Source organism: Mustela putorius, unplaced genomic scaffold (genome assembly GCF_011764305.1).
Source record: "Mustela putorius furo isolate JIRA1106 unplaced genomic scaffold, ASM1176430v1.1 tig00000253_pilon_pilon_pilon, whole genome shotgun sequence".
In the NCBI taxonomy this organism is placed as follows: Eukaryota; Metazoa; Chordata; class Mammalia; order Carnivora; family Mustelidae; genus Mustela; species Mustela putorius.
In genome coordinates this window covers 1,850,858-1,870,992 of record NW_025421329.1, presented here as the reverse complement: position 1 = coordinate 1,870,992, position 20,135 = coordinate 1,850,858, and the positions used below count along the sequence as shown (strand labels likewise).

The 20,135-nt window shown below is 40.9% G+C and overlaps 1 protein-coding gene across 1 annotated transcript in view; it reads right to left on the bottom strand.

The window, feature by feature from the left end:
- MACROD2 (mono-ADP ribosylhydrolase 2) overlaps positions 1–20,135 on the bottom strand; it is a 1,942,726-nt gene that overhangs the window by 1,098,420 nt on the left and 824,171 nt on the right. The gene's annotated exons all lie outside the window — the stretch shown is intronic.

Genomic DNA, 20,135 nt, shown 5'->3' with positions numbered 1-20,135 from the left:
TAAAATTCTGAGAGTGAATGCGTAAATTGGACCTGCACCAGCCCAACTGATTTGCATATTACCATTCCAAACTCTATTTGCATATCTTCAGGAATATTCGTTAGAATGTTTCATACTTTATTAGGCTGGAGTTTAGAATTGTCATAGAGCTTCAAGTCATCTACATAATAGAGGCATAAGATGTCCATCTTCCCAACTTTGGGTTCCTTTGTTTTCTCACATAACAAATTGCAAACAGGGTGTGACTGGGTGGCTCAGTGGGTTAAAGCTTCTGCTTTTGGCCCGGGTCGTGATCTCAGGGTCCTTGAATCGAGCCCTGCATCAGGCTTTCTGCTCAGCGGGGAGCCTGCTTCCTTCTCTCTCTCTGCCTGTTTCTCTGCCTACTTGTGATCTCTGTCAAATTTAAAAAAAAAAAGGAAAGAAAGAAAAGAAAAAGAAAAAAAAATTGCAAACAGAATTGCAATGTCCATGATGACTACAAATACTCTGCACTTTTAAACCATGGCTGTAAGAAATCTAAATTTTGAGAATCCAGCATAGAAGCATACCTAATCTTTGGTAGATTTGGGGTTAGGATTTTTAAGTGATAGGTCACTTCAGGAATAAGAGAAATTTCCTTTTCTTCGATTTTTTTTTGCATCAGATATGCTATGATGAAACACAAATGCCAGAGTAGGGGCCAGTAGCTTATTTTTATTGGTAATGGAACTTCTAGCTACTACATCTCCTCTTGCTTTCAGATGAGAGAGTTACTACCTGTCAAGAGAGCTTGAGCAAGAACATCAAATAATGCCTGATGTGGGCCTACACTTTGCTTGCCACTGCTGCAAGACAGCCCCAGCACACCAAAATTAGAGTTGCAATGACAACACATCTTCAATTTGAAGATGCCAATTTATTCATTAGAAAATATTTTCATACTCAAGTGGTTAAAACATGGTAAGTTCAGGAGAAATACTTGAATATAGTTGGAGGGATGAAATATAGATGGCAAGAATGGTTAATTGGTAAGGAATAGTCAGGAAGAGGCTGAATCCTGGTAAAAAGGGCATTAGGAAAATTTAAGAGAATACTGTAATTCATCTACTCAAAAATGCCAATATCATCACATCTTTGGATCATCTATAATCTGAGGCTAAAGATAGGCTGGGATCTCGCAGATCTGCCCAAGTGGTCAGACAGATCACCTAACTTTGGAGGAGAGGGTTGACCAGGCCAAAGTTGAAAAGTATGTTTATTTCACTTGCTAACTCTGGTCCACAGGTAGGGGCTGCCGGGATCCGAGTGTTGAGAATTCTGAGGGTATGTCTTAATATACAGAGTGCTGGTTCTTTGAAGAAAACATTGTAACTGATGTCTACCTGAGAGCAAGGGGTATCCACAGGATCACCATGAATTTGCCAACCTTAGCTCAGGCTGTCATAAATAAACGGTTCAACTTCAGACAGATAATTCCCCCCACAGGTAGAGTTTGATTTGCCTTCAACCTGAAACTCTGGCTATATAATCTACATATGGAATTTAAAGAAACATTTTAAAAAGTGGATGTTCAACTTACCAAGACATGCTACTCTAAAGATAAAGGAACAACTTTTTCTCCTGCTTTAATCTCTTCATTGTTTGAACTCAGAAGATGCCTCAAGGAGATCTAAGAGGAGGAAAACCCTGGTAATTGCCACAGGATAACTAGGGAGAAAGATAAAGCTTTATAAATGGACTACCATGTCCAAGATTATACGCATGTAAGTGTACTTAAGAGTGTATGTGTGTAAGTTCTTCATTCAAGCCCTAGAAAGTCCATTAAGTGGAATAAAAACAAAGAGTTGAATAATAAACCATGAAGGAACATTGTTTTAACAACCTTAGTAGCCTTATTAAAATATCCATCCATTTTAATTTCACTGCAGTTAGAGAAGGCAAAAGCTCTGGTCTCCTGTGTGCTTAGTGGGATGAAAGTATACCCAGTATCAGTAATTATCAAATCATTTGTTTAAATACCATTTCTCTGCATTCAGCTCCCCATCTTCTTCTTGCATAAGAATAATGTTCCCTGAGAATAGAATTTAGTGATATATGCTTCTAAGAGAGCCACAGACACCCCGGAGCTCATTAATCCTGCAACCTTCTGTGAGCTGCTGGCCTGAAATGGTTGGAGTTCACTTTAAACTGGACTGAATTTCAAAGCAAAGGGCTCAGAGGTGGCAAACAGCTCATTAATTCAGAGTGTAATTTAGTGACAGAAGAATTGTTTTAAATGCACAATCTAAAACTATTTAAATTCACATTATAATTATAAGCAAAAACTATGCACTTCAAATTTGAAATCTGGATATGTAATCTACCGATAAAACTAATGAACAAAAATTTTAAAAAAGAGGGGACTGTCATCTTACCAAGAAATGCTAATCAACCTGCTTTTTGAAGTGTTCTTCATTTGCATCACAAGCATTATTATGAAAATTCAACATTATGCTTCTATGTATTGCATTGTACTGCTCTGCTGAACATCAAAAAAAAAAAAAAGAAAGAACAAGCAACACTTCCTCAAAGTGAATAAAAATCGAATAAAAAATCAATAAAAAAGTTATCAAAGATAACTCCGAATCCTTGTTAATTTTACCTTAATTCCACTCCTGGGATAAAAAGTCTTCTTCATAAGTTTTCTTTCCTATAACAAATTCTCCAGTAAGCTTATGGTCCCTAAATATACTCCCAAATGGAATGCATATATAAATAAACATCACTCAAATTTGCATAGCCTCTACCATAAATATGGCAGCACGTTTATAAACTCATTAGAGTTCACTGTGAGAAAAACTCATTACAATCCCATTAGAACATGGGAATTAACTTTTTAAAATTAATGTTACAAAAGTAGTTTTACCCTTTTTAAAGAGTAACCAAGAGCAATAAAAAGATTCACTAGTGCTTTGGGTTTTTTTTTTTCCCTTTGTTTAAAAATTTAAAAATAAATAATTATTTTGGCAATATTCATGGCAAAAAATTACAAATAGATATTATATATTATATTATAGATATTATCTGAAGTATCTGTGATTATAAACCAGTTTATTTTTTATAAATTTTAAAGCATTATTTTCCTGAAAAGTGAGATAAGAAAATCAAACATGGAAAACTTTATTAATTATTTTAGCTGAAGGTTATGTCAAATAGTAACAAACTTAACTGAAATTAAATTCAATTAAAATTTAAGTGCTGGGGGAGCCTGGGTGGCTCAGTGGGTTAAAGCCTCTGCTTTCAGCTCAGGTCATGATGCCGGGGTCCTGGGATCGAGTCCTGCATCTCTGCTTTGGCAGGGAGCCTGCTTCCTCCTCTCTCTCTGCCTGCCTCTCTGCCTACTTGTGACCTCTGTCTGTCAAATAAATAAATAAAATCTTAAAAAAAAAAATTAAGTGCTGGACACCTGGGTGGCTCAATGGGTTAAGCCTCTGCCTTCAGCTCAGGTCATGATCTCAAGGTCATGATCCAACCCCACATCAGGCTCTCTGCTCAGCAGGGAGCCTGCTTCCCCTCTTTCTCTCTCTCTCTCTGCCTGCCTCTCTATTTGTGATCTCCTTCTCTCTCTGTGTCAAATAAATAAAATCTTAAAAAAAATTTAAGTGCAAAAAAAAAAAAATTTAAGTGCTAGAAAATCACACGTTGAAAAATAATGTGTAACTTTTTCCAAGAAAGTGTAAAGTCTACCTTATATAATAAAATATGTATGTTTTTAAATGTTTACATTTTTAAGGCCTTTTTTTCCTTTAATTGATTTTCTCTACAAAATATTCATATATTTGTAAGTAGAAGTCTAATGACATTATTTCATATTTTGACTGCATCAAAAATATTCTCAGGGGTTCCTGGGTGGCATAGTTGGTTAAGAGGCTGACTCTGGGTTTAGGTTCAGTTCTTGATCTTAGGGCTGTGAGATGGATCCTGGCTGGCTCCACACTCGGTAAGAAGTCTGCTTTAGGGGGCACCTGGGTGGCTCAGTGGATTAAAGCCTCTGCCTTCGGCTCAGGTCATGATCCCAGGGTCCTTGGATCGAGCCCCACATTAGGGTTGCTGCTCAGCTGGGAGCCTGCTTCCTCCCCTCTCTCTGCCTGCCTCTCTGCCTACTTGTGACCTCTGTCTGTAAAATAAATAAATAAATAAAATCTTTAAAAAAAAAAAAAGTCTGCTTTAGACAACCACTCTCCCTCTGCCCTTCCCCCTAGTAAATAAGTAAATAAATAAATCTTCAAAGTGCTATTACACTTCCCAGATGAAATGAACATTGGCCATAGGATACTTACATGTATTAAAAAAAAAAAAAAAAAGGTTTTCATGCTCCAAGTATGACAGCAAGGTTTAAACTGACAAAAACAAAAATTATTTCAGTGATAACCACTTCTGTGAAATTCTCAGGTTCTTGTTCAGTTACTTGGTGCCAAGTGTCTCCATTATAATTATAACTAGGGGGAAAAAAAGAAAAAAAAAAGGCCATTTGGAGGGAAGGGGACTCTTTAATAGCCCAAAGTCAATCACATCTTACTGATCGTGACTCATTTCTATAGCAAACCTCTATAACTTCTCTGACAGATCAAATTAAATTCTGCTTGGAGAAGGTATGGGACACTCCTCTTGGTTGAAGCAATGCTGTACTTTTTATTCCTGCTGAGTAAATAGCCTCAAGTCAAACTACTTGCCCTGACTAATGATCAAACATATCCAGGAATTCTGTACAAGAAATGCATTCTTCCCTCCTTTGAAGTGCATTGCTGAGAGAGTAATTGGGTTTGCTGGAGATTTTTCCTTAGAACTGCAAAAGAAATTTCTTGGCTAAGCATATAATCAAGCTACATATTTTCTTTCTTTATTAAATATCTTCTTGTAAGAGGGTGGGCACTGAATAAACATGTGCCTCAAAGGAGTTTCACAATGATGCACTACTATCTCTTTGCTGACTTGAGGAATTCTCAGCAGTGTTAGGTTAAAAAATTCCATGAGAAGAATACATCATTGTGAAACATTTCCTTCAGTCATGTAATCCCCTCTAAAAATACAATGGTGCCTTTCATATATTAATATAACTATAACTAGGCAATCAGGAATATAAAAGAAGAATATGACATAGAACTTGTCCTCAAAGAACTTACAAACTAGCAGATTAGATATTATAAAATATATTCTTTAAAAGCTATAAAAAATAACCGTAAAGTCAGGATATTACAAGGCTATAACAAGAATGTCACAAAATGAATGTCACTGGGCCTCTGATTAGAAAGAAAGAGGTTACTTTCAGTGAGGGGGATTAATAGAGGCTGTTTGATGATCATCACCATTATCTGAGCTAGATATGCAATGATGGATATAGGATTTCAACAGGTAGGTTGTGACTGGAGAGGCATTTTAGCCTCAGACCACCGTAAGAACACCATTTTTTAGCACCTAATACAAGAACAACTCATAAGCAATGTAAATGAACTATGAAATAGAAAGCAGGGAAGTCTCAGAATTAGTACTGAGATCTCTATGTTATGGAGGAAGTACACGAGAGGGGAAAGTAAATGGGTGGGGGCAGGACAATTTGGTGATGGTGGCAATGGTGGCCATGATGGAACCAACAGCACCAGATGACCATGGAATGCCTGAGTTTTGAAAACTACCTACAGGCTGAAAGAATCCCCAACATAGTGCTGTAGGTTAAGACTGCAGGGAGATAATGGCAGAATGAAAAAGAACATGTCCAGACAGGAACATATATAGAGAAAACAGTAAAATAGTAAAGGAGTTAATAAGAATAAGCAAATAAGAGCCACTCCAGGCCAAATATAAGAAATGGGTTGGTAATACCTTTGAAACACGCCCAAGAGCACAAGAGTGGTCAGAAAGGAAAAAAGCAAAAAAATGGCTCCACAATACAGGCCAACTACTTTCATGTGAAGAAAATGGTAAGCAAATCTCAACTCCTACAGCAGATTTAGATAATGTCTCTAGATTAGTGCTGGATCTACCAACAGAACAGATTTAATTTACCTGCCTGGCCAACCTAGTGGAAAAGGAAAGAGGAAAGAAAGAAGTCACCTCACTGATCTATAATGTGTGTGTGTGTGTGTGTGTGTGTGTGATTTATTTTAAATGGTATTCTTTCAATAAAATGCATTTTGAGCATACCCTAATACATACATCTCCATCAGTTATACACTACTATATTGGTAAAGTATATATGATATAAAATATACACAAACATATAAATTGAGGAGGATAAGAAAAATAAATTTAAAGAGAAGTTCTACTATTTCTTTCAGAGGCCATTAAGTTGGATAATTGCTTTATCTCCTGGCCCCAATCATAATGCAAAGAAAGAGCTTAAATTTTTATACTCTGTAAGCAATAAAGAAACAAGAAAAGTTTATGAACATGAAATGAGATGATCAGATGGTTGTTTTAGGAAAATTAAGTAGGGGATCAGAATTAGGGATGGTAAAAGGGGAGCTAAGACAGTAGAGCAGAAGCCAGAGAGAAAGCCATATTGACAGTCATGGTATGAAATGATAAAGGCCTTAATTTAGGTGTTGATGGTATAGATGGAGGGGCAGGGGAGGTTGGGAGGGGAATATAGTCTCTGACAGTTAAACTTCACATGAAACAATCATATAGGTTCACTCCAGTAAAGACAGGGAATGGAGCCCAAGTTTGTCTCCAGTCATGCCTCCTAGGGTTCATCTCATTTCATCTTCTGTTCTGATTGAATATTGTACTCCATTGCTTCTCTGAAGAGATTTCAACATAATATAAATGGTATTTTAAGTGATAATGTTTTCTTGTATCTTAGTGAAACAATTAATCCAAAACTAAAATAATTCTAGAGATGGAAAAGATCAATTTGGAGAGCCAAAGAACTTCAAAAATGTCTCATCAAATGTAGGGTGTCATTTCCTACTTTAATTGCACACAAATATTTGCTCTGACTGTAGAAATCTATCAGAGCCCTTAGAAAGTTATTATATCTGCCTTAGTAATAAAGCGTTACAAAGAATAACAGTACACATTTTTACTTTCCTAGATGTATTATAAACAGAGCAGAGAAGACTACCACTGTATCTTTTCTCTTTTTTTCCTTTCTTTCTTTTTTTTTTTTTTTTTAAATAAACATAGGTCTCAATTTTGAGAAACTACCTCTAAATCTGAATGTTTAAGTGAAATGCCTAGAGCTAGTGATTACTACCCTGGGGAGATTATACAAAAGGTAATAAAAAAAAAAAAAAGTAGAATGTCCAAGTGTCTAGGGGGAAAAAGTGACATGGTCTCTATTCTATAAAACTTCACCTGAAGGAAAAGTCTTAAAACCTAACTTGGTGTAAGTAATAACAAGATTATGGAATATTTATCACCTAAGAAGTAATTTCTTTTATGGTGCTTTACTATGTTACAAATGGCAAGTGATAAGACAAACTCAAGTTTACTTATAATTATGTCATTTTTAGCTTTCATTTATAACATTGTAATGTAGTAACTGTTGGGCTGGCAGGAAGGGGGCTACCAAAGATAGCGAAAGTTCCCGCCACAAGACCTGAGCTCGGACAGGAGAACAAAGGCCCAAGCAGGAATCTGAGACCCCCGCCCCGGGCTCCTGTGGACCAATGGGATCCCGATGAGCAGGCGGGATATCCAAATAAGGGAAACTTCCAAAAGACCCCTGAGCTTCCTCCGAGACCCCTTAAAAGCCCCCCTCCTCCCTGCCTTGGGTGCGACTTCCGCCACTCTGCTTTCCAGAGTGGCGGAACCTCGCCCGAGGGTGCCCACCTCCTCCCTGCGCAACTTTCCTGGCTCCCCTTCTCCTGAGCCCTGAAACTTCGCCGGAGAGCGTTTTTAATAAATCTTGCCTTGCACCCACTTTGCTTGGTGTTGTGTTTATCTCGCCGGAAAAAACTTTACATTTGGTGCTGAAACCCGGGAAGGAGATTGAGCCCCCACACAGTGGGGAGGCTCTCTCCTTTCCCTTGGCCGAACCGGACCTGCCTTTCCCAACGCCACTTCCGAAGCTGTGGTGAGTTTCCCCGATTCCGCGCCTCCTTCCGGAAAGCCCTGCCCTAATCGTGGCCGCGTCAGGGTGGACCCCGCCGGTCACCAGGTGACCTCCGTGACTCCGAGAGGCTGGGAGACGTCCTAACCTCTACGGCAGTCGACACAGTTTTTCCGCAACCCAGTGGTGGATGAGGGGACGCCTTCCTCCAGCCCTCGGGTTGCCCAGCAACGAATCGTGGGGACCTCCCAATCCAAATTCGACCCTAAAACATCCCAGGGTGTTTTAGGCCTGCTGGCCAATCTTAAAACCCTGGAACTGGACCAGGACCTGCAAAAACGACGTTACTGTACTGTCGCTTGGCCACAATACCGATTAGACAATCAGTTCCAATGGCCTCCAGAAGGCACGTTTAACTATCAGACTTTCATGGACCTAAATAACCTCGGCAGGCACCAAGGCAGATGGGCCAAGGTCCCTTATGTCCATCTTTCTGGACTCTGCACTCTCGCCCCTTCCTCTGCTCTCACTGCTCCACCTCTCAGGTCCTCTTGGCCCGCTCCCATCCCCCTACCCTGCCACCCACTGCTCCCAAAGACTCGGACCTCTCCTCCCCGTCTCCTCTCTCTGAACCCCCGGAGAGCTTCACCCATCCACTGACAAGAGGGCCTCTGGTTCCTCCTCCTCCTCCTCTTTACCGCGATCCTTCACCCCAAGGTCCCTTAAATTCAGGATTTCTGAACCAGCGCTCTCGTCTACCCCTCCTTCTCCCCCTCCCCACTCCTATCCGAACTCCTGACAAATTTATCCGCAGTAAACGGGAAACTCCAATCAAAGTTTACTGAAGGTCAAATAGGCTCTTGTTATTTGTTAAAATCTGCTAGCAAAGAGATGACTAGAACTGCTGGTTACTTGTGTCTCAGAGTTTTAATGGGTCATTCTTAAGGTAGCATTCAAAGTCTTTGGTAACCTTTAACAGAATGGGATAAAATACCCGAGCGCTGGTCGCCAGAACTAGGTTTACGCTTTTGAAATCTGTTGGTAAACACCTTTTGTGCTTAATTGAATTCTGTTGTAACAGCCGCAGGGCTACTGTTTGAGCTAGATGCTTTCGTAAAGAATGGAAGGGGAGACTGATCACCTCCCATTAGCCAGGGATACCCAAAGGGGAGGGTGTCCAATCTGTTTGAATCTGAAGAGTGCCTGACTGCGTGAATGTGTCTGTGTGGCTCCAGCCGCACTAGGGCTCGAAAGCCCCCCGCTGAGTTAGTCTGACCCCCAAGGGAGGTTGCTGGAGCTGAGGAAGTTTGAGTTCATGCGCCCTTCTCTCTACAGGACCTTTCCCAAATTGAGAAACGTTTGGGCTCCTTTTCGGCCAGTTCTGATAACTACATTAAAGAATTCCAGTATCTGGCCCAAGCCTATGACCTCACCTGGCATGATTTACATGTGGTCCAGACCACCACCATCACCATAGAGGAGAGGGAACGCATCCAGGCTGCTGCCCAGGAGCACGCGGATCAGGTCCAGCTCACTGATGCTGGAGCCCGGGCGGTCCCAGCTGTAGAACCAGGTTGGGATTATCAGGATGGCCAAGATGGCCACTGGCACCGCGACCGCATGGTCCAGTGTCTCATAGCCAGCATGAGGGCAGCCTCTAATAAGGCCGTTAATTACGACAAGATTAGGGATATTGTCCAGGCCCCTACGACAACCCCACCATGTTTCTTAACCAGTTGACCTAACTTTTAACCCAGTACACTCGCTTGGACCCTGCCTCTCCTGCGGGGGCCACGGTACTGGCTACTCATTTTATCTCTCAATCGGCACCGGATATACAGAGAAAGTTAAAGAAGGCTGAGGAGGACCCTCAGACCCCCATTTCTGACTTGGTGAAAATGGCATTTAAGGTCTTTAATTCCCGTGAGGAGGCGGCTGAGCTTAAACGACAAGCCAGACTCCAGCAAAAGGTTCAGTTGCAGACCCAAGCCTTGGTAGCAGCCCTGCGGCCGGCCGGCTCTGGGAGCCAGTAGAGAGGGGAAACCAATCGCACCCCGTCGGGGGGCCTGTTTCAAATGCAGGGCCGAGGGACATTGGGCTCGCCAGTGCCCCAATCCAAAGCCGCCAACTCGGCCTTGCCCTCAATGCCATTTGATGGGCCACTGGAAATCCAACTGCCCTAACCTCGGGGTATCTTCGACGCCTCAACGTGGGGGACCCCCCGAGATAGTAAGTCTGGCCTTTCAACTGCTTGGATTGGAGGACGACTGACGAAGCCCAGACTCAGCCACCCCTCTCACCCAGGCCGAGCCCAGGGTTATGCTCCAGGTAGCGGGTAAGTCCATCTCTTTTTTTGCTGGACACGGGGGCTACCTACTCTGTTCTGCCTTCCTACTCGGGACTTACTCGAACCTCACCAATTACTGTTATGGGGATCGATGGGACCTCCTCCAATCCTAGGGTGACCCTTCCCCTTACCTGTAGCCTGGATGGGTTTCCCTTCCCCCACTCGTTCCTATGATTCCTTCCTGCCTGGTCCCTCTACTGGGTAGGGACATTCTCCAGAAACTAAGGGCAACTATCTGCCTCTCCCCTTCCTCCCCTCTATCCACCTCAACCTGTCTCATCCTACACCTCTCCACTCCCTCGACCCCCACTCCAGATGACCTACCTACTGTAGACCCTCAGGTGTGGGACACCTCAGAACCCATCATTGCTTCCCACCTTACCCCGGTTAAAGTACAGCTTAAGGATAACTCTAAGTTTCCCTCAAGCTCAGTTGCCTATTTCCTTAGCCCACCGCCAGGGCCTGAAACTATCATAGAACGGCTTTAACGTCAGGGACTCCTGATCCCCATCATTTCCCCCTGTAACACCCCATCCTCCCAGTACGCAAGCCTTCAGGGGCTTATCGACTGGTACAAGACCTTAGGCTTATCAACGAGGTCGTGGTCCCCCTCCACCCAGTCGTTCCTAACCCTACTGTCTCGCATTCCCCCAAACACCTATGACTTTACTGTACTGGAACTAAAGGACGCTTTTTTCACTGTCCCCTTGCACCCTGATTCCTATTTTCTTTTTGCCTTCACCTGGGAGGATCCTGACACGCATGCTTCTGGACAATTAACTTGGACTGTTCTACCCCAGGGGTTCAGGGACAGCCCTCACATTTTCGGCCAGGCCTACAGACTTAACAGCAGTGCGTCCTTAAGGCCAGTACTCTACTACATATGTGGATGACCTCCTCCTCTGTAGCCCCTCCCTCTCGGTCTCCCAAGACGACACCTCCACCCTACTTAGCTTTCTGGGGGCCAAGGGATATCAAGTACCCCCCTCTAAGGCCCTCAACATGACCTTAGGGCAGCCCATCATGGTCTACTCTTCTGCTGACTCACAGAGCTCCTTAGCCACCGATCCCTGGCCCATCTGACTCCCGTCTCCAGCTATTCCATCTGCTATTCCTAGAGAACCCGCATCTCTCTCTCTCTACCTCCCCCGCTTAAACCCTGCAACTTTACTGCCTAAACCCTTGCCAGATAAGGGGTGGATCCAGGACAGGATTGCCCTGCCAGGCAATCTGGTGCACACCTTGATTACTGACATCCACCAATCCCTCCATAGTGGCCCATAGGCTCTCCACTAATTTCTTCAGCCATTGTTTTATCATCCTTCCTTATCTAAGGTAATCGAAGTTGTCCACAGGGCTTGCAAAACCTGTTCTGCCGTGAATTCACAAGGAGGAATCTGCAGACCAGGGCCTAACCAGCAGCTCCGAGGTCATCAGCCGGGGGAAGACTGACACCTGGACTTCACTCCCATGCCTTGCCATAAAATTCATTCACAGGCTGGATCGAAGCATACCTCATCGCCCAGGAAACAGCAGACGTAGTGGCTACAATACTCATCGAGCGCATCATCCCGAGGTTCGGATTGCCCCAGACCCTCCAGTCGGACAACGGACCTGCCTTCATCTCCAGTGTAACCCAACAGGTAGCTGAGAGCCTCAACATAACCTGGAAACTTCACATCCCATACCACCCACAGTCATTGGTAAGGTAGAAAAGGCCAATGGGCTGCTCAAAGCCCAACTCACCAAACCTACTCTAGAAACCCGTCTTTCCTGGCCTACACTTCTGCCTATGGCTCTCACCAGACTCCTGGCTACGCCCCGCGGGTCTTCAGGCTTAAGCCCATTTGAATTACTATACGGCTGGCCCTTTCTTAGAAATCATAGCCCTCCAGCCATTTCCCCACCTCTTTTATCCTATCTACCTTACCTCACTCTAAGTCCTGGGGATACCCCTCCCTATTGACTGGCCACTCCCCAGCTTCAGGGCCACAAATAATACGGTCCATATGGGCCCCATGGGGGAAACATACCTATTATTAATGTGTCCTCCCTTACCACCACAGCGGCCATATCACTAATTCCTCCCTCCTGTACTGTACTCCCTCGGGAATATTTCTCTTGTGCCCTCAGGGAATCTATCGCTGCCTGACCACTAATGACTCCCTGGGCTGTATATTCATTCTACTATCTCCTACCACCATCTACTCTGAATCCCAGCTGCTGTCCATCCTATTTCCCCAACACCATGGAGGAAGGGCTGCCCACCTCCCATTCATAACAGGGGCAGGAATAGCCACAGGGGTGGCAACTGGAACAGCGGGGATAGGAACCTCCATAGACTTTTTCTTACAAACTCTCCCAAGCCCTGAATGATGACACGGAACGGGTTGCTGACTCCCTCACAGCCCTACAGACGCAAGTCACCAGCCTGGCAGCCTTAGCTCTACAGAACCGACGGGCCTTAGACCTTCTGACCACCGAAAAAGGGGGGACCTGCCTATTATTAAATGAAGAATGTTGTTACTTTGTTAACCAATCATATAGTTACCTCCAGGATCAAAGAACTCAGGGATCGGATCCAAGCACAGTGGCGAGACACATCCTCCTGGGGCCTGGACCCCTACAACTGGGTAACCTGGCTGCTCCCTCTGGCGGGACCTGTAAGCATAATCCTCCTCCTAATCTCAGTTGCTCCCTGTCTTTTCCGGTACTTGCAGGGTTGCCTACAAGAACTTGCCTGAGTATCTGTCAATCAACTCCTCCTCCAGCCCTACTCTCGCCTGCCCACTTCCGACTACCCCTACAACGACGCCCCCTGTCAGCAGGAAGTAGCCAGAACCGAGTCGACGCCCCTGACACCATTATATTAAGCAAAAGGTCCGAATGCTGGGCTGGCAGGAAGGGGGCTACCAAAGATGGTGAAAGTTCCCGCCACAAGACCTGAGCTCGGACAGGAGAACAAAGGCCCAAGCAGGAATCTGAGACCCCCGCCCCGGGCTCCTGTGGACCAATGGGATCCCGATGAGCAGGCGGGATATCCAAATAAGGGAAACTTCCAAAAGACCTCTGAGCTTCCTCCGAGACCCCTTAAAAGCCCCCTCCTCCCTGCCTTGGGTGCGACTTCCGCCACTCTGCTTTCCAGAGTGGCGGAACCTCGCCCGAGGGTGCCCACCTCCTCCCTGCGCAACTTTCCTGGCTCCCCTTCTCCTGAGCCCTGAAACTTCGGCGGAGAGCGTTTTTAATAAATCTTGCCTTGCACCCACTTTGCTTGGTGTTGTGTTTATCTCGCCGGAAAAAACTTTACAGTAACTGCCTTGATGAAGGATGTTAAAGCTGAAATTCAACTGAACATCAAGACACATTTATCTGATCACCTAAGAAAGCTGCATTATAGTGTCATTCAAATATATTATATGTGACAATGGCACACTTTTCCCCTCGCTTTCCTTTTTTTTTTTTTTTTCGAAAATATCTAGTGGGAAGGTAAATCTCAGGTGGTCTCCAATACTTTAAGCTAAGGTGTTGAAAGCTGGGGGAAGACTTCAAAACCTCATTATTTCTTTGTCTTTTTTTCATGACAGTGAAGATGGTGGGCCTCCCTTTGCTCCCTTACATCAGTGGAAAGTTCCTACTAAAACAAATGACAAAGAAATTAGTTCACTCACTCAATCTACATTAATTAGGGAATTTCTCAATCAAAACCTCTTATTTGATTGTCAGAGGAAGTCTCAATGGAATGCCTATTTAATTTCTTTTCTTCATTATTTTATCTGCATGATAAAGTTATCCTATGGAACATCAGTAATTTAACTATAATCAAATTCTCTATTTTTCACGATTATTTCAATGTACAGAAATTTTGATAGACATAAATTGTAATATTGGTTAAAGGAAGATATTTAGAAAATCAGCAATGGAACAAACATTAAAAGAATATTTATTAAATATGTTTGAAAACATTTAATGTCATTCATGGTTTTGGTCTAAAACTTACAAATGGATGTTTTGAAATAATATCACAAGATTTTATTTCATGCAGTAAAAGAAATAAAACATCATTATGGAACATTTGATGAAGACAAATCACTTTGGCTTATTTCAAAGTGCAATGTCATTGCATGAGCCCTGTATTCTTTAAGACATGTTCCATTCTTCATTCTGAAACCTATCAGAATCATGATAAAATATTATAGGAGAACTGTGATGAGCTTTCAGATAAGAGCAAAAAGTACAGTTAAGTGAAAAAGGTTTCTTAAGCTTCCAAAATGACCTTCCTTTGAAAGACCTGTCAACCTTTCCAGTGATGGAACATCAATATTTTTAGGGCTGGTTTAACTCAACCTTCCTTTCTCTCTTTTAGTTTTAATGTATGTAGTACTGGCTGATAAGAGAACTGATTAAAGTCCTCCCCAGTCTCTTAGACACAAATGGACAAGTACACACAGAGGAAGCCCACCCCACCCCCCAAAAAAGCAGAGGAAGGTTAAGATTTGGTTATTTTACCACTTCAAGAGGCTAGTTTGAAATGGAAAATTTAAGAGACATTTTATATCCCATTTATCTCAAGTCACGAGCTCTATAGAAGCAGCTAGAGGCCTGAGCAACAGACATCCCAAGAAAAAAGGGGGAGGGAAGAAATATTTTCATCACTTTCACTATCCCCTTCAATCTGAGAAAACAGCAAAAGATGAGTGATAGTTTGGAGATTTATCAGCAGGATATTGGGAATTTCTGATAAACCCTTATCTAAATTTTAGAAAACACCTGCTTGTATTTATAATCAAAAGTCAGCAGTGGAAGAAAAATTTTCTTTCTTAGTACCAATACGTATGTACATACATACATACAAACATACATTTCCCTTCCTTTAAATGTGGGTCACACCAAAATACTGGCCATCTGATGACAGTCTACCAGCAGCATTTTAAATGGCTAATGTCTCTAAGTCACTGTCAAATCTGGGGACATGCTCACTGATCACTACAAGAGACTGGAGCAAAAATTACTTAGGGACCAATTCTGAGCCCCATTAGGCCATGATAAACATTATTTTATGGGAAATGGGAAACCTCAAGTGACCCAATCCATATAACCTATGTGTGTGTATCAATTGGAGAGGGGCCAACAGCCATTACAAAGATCATGTTGCTTCTTTGTCTTACATGCTGGCATTCCAAAGGCAATGTAACTTAAGACAATGCTGGTTTTCAAATGTCTACAAAGTACTCAGCTTAAATCAAAAATTTTATGCTCTCTCTCATTCCATCAAACTTGTGTTTTTAAGTATTAGGAAAACAAAGGAGTTTAAAATCACAAAGCGATATGCAAATCAATCTACAATAAATCACCTAACAGGTCCTCTGGAAGAGAATTTTATTGCTACTGACATTAACCATTTGCTTATCACCAAAATTATCCTCTTAATGGATAATATGTGGTTAAACATCTCACAACTTAGAGTAACATAGAGGGAAAACTGGCCCAAACAATTCTTACATTGCTTCAAGGAAAAATGCATTAAGATGACTAACCTTTCCCAAGGTCATTAGGCCAAGAGATGGGTTCTTCTGTTTCAAGATAGCTTTCCTCCTGACCCAGCATATGGTTTCTATTACTGCCAGACCATGACCACAAAGACATTTCAAATCCCTGTGAAAAATGTGATTCTACGTCTCCTGCTCAGTTGTATGTCATAGAGGACAGTTGAAGTTCTGGTAGATGAGGGGGAGAGAGGGTGGCAGCAGGGCTTTAATCCATGCCATCCCTTTATATGATATGACTAGGTTTGTAATAGAAACCTTCTCACTTCTGGTTTCTCTCTTTTATCTTACAAACCACTTAATGCTCACAAGGGACAGTGAACACACTTCACTGTATCATGTTTAAGCTCTCCAAAGATGTGAAACAGCTTTATCAAGGGCGACAGCCATTCACTAATCTGCTTTTCAAAACTTGTTTTTTTAAATGGAGATAAAAGTAAATTTATGCTATTTAATCTGCATTAACACAGCAAACAGTATTGTGTCTATGATGATTAAGAAATGTTTATGAAATTATTTTGAATAGATATTTACTTGCAGGTATTATAGTTGGCTCAGAATATTAATAATGAGGACAAGAATTAGTCAACTAATACAAGATATTCTACAAGGCACCTTTAATCCATTCAGATTAGTCAGACTTTCAAAATGAACGTAATAATGTTCTGCCTTATTACATTTCACAAATAACATTTTCTCAGTTTTTAATATAACATAAAATGTAGAATCACTGTCTGGTCTTGTAAAAGAATTTTATACAATTAATTATGAGTTTCTAGCATATCCTAATTTTATAGTAGCTGATTTACAACATCTCTCTAGGCACAGAATTTAATAGTTCCTGATGAAAGAGATGGGCAAAAGATTATACACACACAGAAATATTAAAAGAAATCGAAAAAAATAATCCAACTAAACCATTTCTTTACAGTGAAATCCTACCAAGTAGAAAAGAAAGCTTTGAGCAATATTCTTATTTTTCTTTTACTTATTTTATCCATAGTATGGAATTAGTACTTTCTCAGTCTGTCCTTCTCATTCATTTATTTTGGCTGTGCTTTACAGTCTATTTTTCCTTCTGTGGGCATGCCACCATTTGTGATAAGTTTGAAATGTTTCATGGAAAAACAAAAACAGAAACACACCATGATACCTCCCCATGAGGTCCTGAATGTGTCCAGATAGAAAAATTATTTTAGTATATGCAAGACACTAATCAAATCAAATTCCCTGGTTGAGCATGACTTGGGTAAATCCACTATATCTTGTTTCCTATGTAAGATGTAAGAATTTATTATACTAAAATATGGTTTTGCTAGTCAGTGGGAAAAATTGATTAAAATGATTATTTTATTGAGTTGGCTGACCAGTTCCATAAAAAGTGGTTCCTCTTATTTCCAGCACCCTTTTGTAGTAGTATATCAGACATTGGATCTTGGGAATTACGAAAACAGGGGCTTTCAAGGCCAGTTAGTTTTAAGGTCAGAAATTTACAAAGAAATACAATTACTGGGAGGAAACACATTGCCAAGGTTTTGTTATATACCCTATCACTTCTACTCCAACTGGTTAAATAACAAAAATATTAAAAGGTTGACTTGTATTTGTTTTCTTAGATATGATTCTCAGATATGAACACACTTCATATTCTCAGATATGATTTCTCAGATATGATTCTCCTCACTGGGAGGAGATATTCTCAGATATGATTCTCCTCACTGGGAGCTTTTAAACATATATGAATTTTTCCATTGATGTGGCAAGCTTATTTGTTTGTTTAATCATGTAACAATTTTTTGTCTGTTAGACAACCAACAATGTCCCAGTGGTAAGTGTGTGTCTTTATGAAGAGATTCACTCATAGCCTATCCTCTGGTCCTTGAGAAGACAAAATTCATTCTGAAGATTGAACTGTGTTTTCTAGATATTATGAATATGTAATAAACACTTTCCACTTTCATCTTTAGGAATCAAAATTTGCTTGTAAAGAGAAATAGGCTAATGAGCAAAAAGGAAACCTTCATCTATCCTTAATTTACAGAACAATCTATCACACGCTTCTAATCATCACAGAATTTCTTCTTATAATATCTTTTTTAAAAAAACTTTTCTGAACTCTATAAAGGATAACTACTTTCTTTACAATCTATTTCCATCCATTCTTTCATCAAATATTTATGGATTATCCAATATTTGTTATCAATTGGCTTATGTACAGACATGCCTCAGGAGAAGGAAAAGTTTTGATTCTTATGCATATTTCTGCCGAACTGATTCATTCAGTTTGCTATTGTTTCACTGCCTGTCATCACTAGAAGTTAGAACATAGCTCTAAGATCTTCACTTCCCATTAACCACCCTCTGTGGACATCTTTCCCATAAATTAATCCTCACGCTGCAGGTAGGTAAGGGTTTATATAGTCAGTTCTGGCTTCTGGAATTTGATTAAATATTATGGGCAACCTGTGGATAGCATTTATAATTTTATAAGTTATAAAATTATGTCCCTTCAGAGTCACTGCCATTGTCTATCAAAGATTCCAGCTTCACATACAGTCCTCATGTTCCTTCAGTAACATTGATCCTTGATCCTTTTGGGGCCTTGATGTGAATCCCTCTTTGTCTTTGCTTCTTTTTTTTTTTTTTTTTTTTTAAGTTCTACCAGTGGTCCCAAACCCAACATCACTCCCTGAGTTTTCCTGAGGATAGCTTCTCTTAGTGATGAATGAAACTAGGACATTAAGATTTTAAGAAACTGTACTATAGAAGACTAGTCTCTTAAGATGATTCCATATAAACTAGTCCTAGATCAAATGACTTGGGGAAACTGCAAACATTATTCTCTCTGAGACAGTATGCTGCCTATTAACAAATTTAAAGACTCTGATGTATGGTGAAGTAAAGGTAAGATAATCTGCTTAACTCTGTTTAACCCACCATTTCCTAAATATTTTTTAGTAAAGAGCCCGCATGTTTATTGGTTTGGGGCAATTTTTTTAGTTTTTGTTTGTTTGATTGTTTTTGTCTAATAATTATGAACAACCAATCCTTTGCAGAATTCTGCTGTAATATATTCATTTGAGAATTTAGTGTCATTTAGTAAATATTGGAATAAAAAAGCCCATGGTAAAATTTTGCATTGCAGGTTGCTATTTTAATACATTAACATTTTTAACTATGTCTGTAACACATTTGTCTCTTTCTGAAGAAAGTAGGATAGTGTAGACAAGAAGAAGGAATGTAGCACCAAGTAGTACCAAGCTATTGTGTGTGAAGTGGCCTGGTACAGTGTCAACCATCTACTAAGAAACAGGTAAAAATAAAAATTCAATTATAATAGCCAGTGGCTTCTTAATTTCCAGTTTCTAAGAGGATGGCATAATGACCCCTTCTCAAGGCAATGACAATAGAAATTCCTCTGGTCCAGGATGTGAGCAGGTGACAATTAACTCTTAGTGATACATTGACCCTAGACACCTGCACAGGTCGTTTTATATGAGTCAGTTCCATAGCAACTATGTTCCTGCGTTATCCTCTCTGCTGTTCCTTCACCTTCTCTTGGACTTTTAATGCCTGAATTTCTAGATCTTATTCCCTAGTGGACCAAAAACTGAATGGCCTAATACATACCTGTTTCCCAATGGCTGAGCCCCAATGATGACTACCAAACTTCTTTCTCTAAAAAAGGTCTTTTAGTGGCCTTAGATCTTACCATATGTCTGCTCAGTATGAAATCCTTGAGTAGGTATGGACATGGTGTTAACTTATATTTCATGCATTCTTTCATTTATAAGCAGAACTCCTGCCTCAAATACATGGTTTTCATGTGTCCACCCTACCTTATGCTCTGATTCCTGAACCAAGTAAAATGGTCTGGCATTCTGAGGCTGTCTTTTTCCTCATGTGTCTAAGACTCAAGTAATACATTAAAAAAGTGACAGCAGGAGACCACCAGTACCAAGGAGCTGATTCAGTTTAAATAAAATAGTTGTTATAGAGTAGTTTACACACACACACACACACACAACAGCAAAACTAAATTCAACAAATGTTCTATTAGTTCTCTGTCACCATGCTAAGGGAGAATAGGCTTTAAAAATATCAATCTTTCTCTATTGTTCACCCATTCAAATAAATATATATTCTCATAGACGAACAACTGGTTAATGCACAGAGAGGAATAACTTAAAACATATTTAAAATTTATGCCTCCCTAATGTCTATTACCCCAATC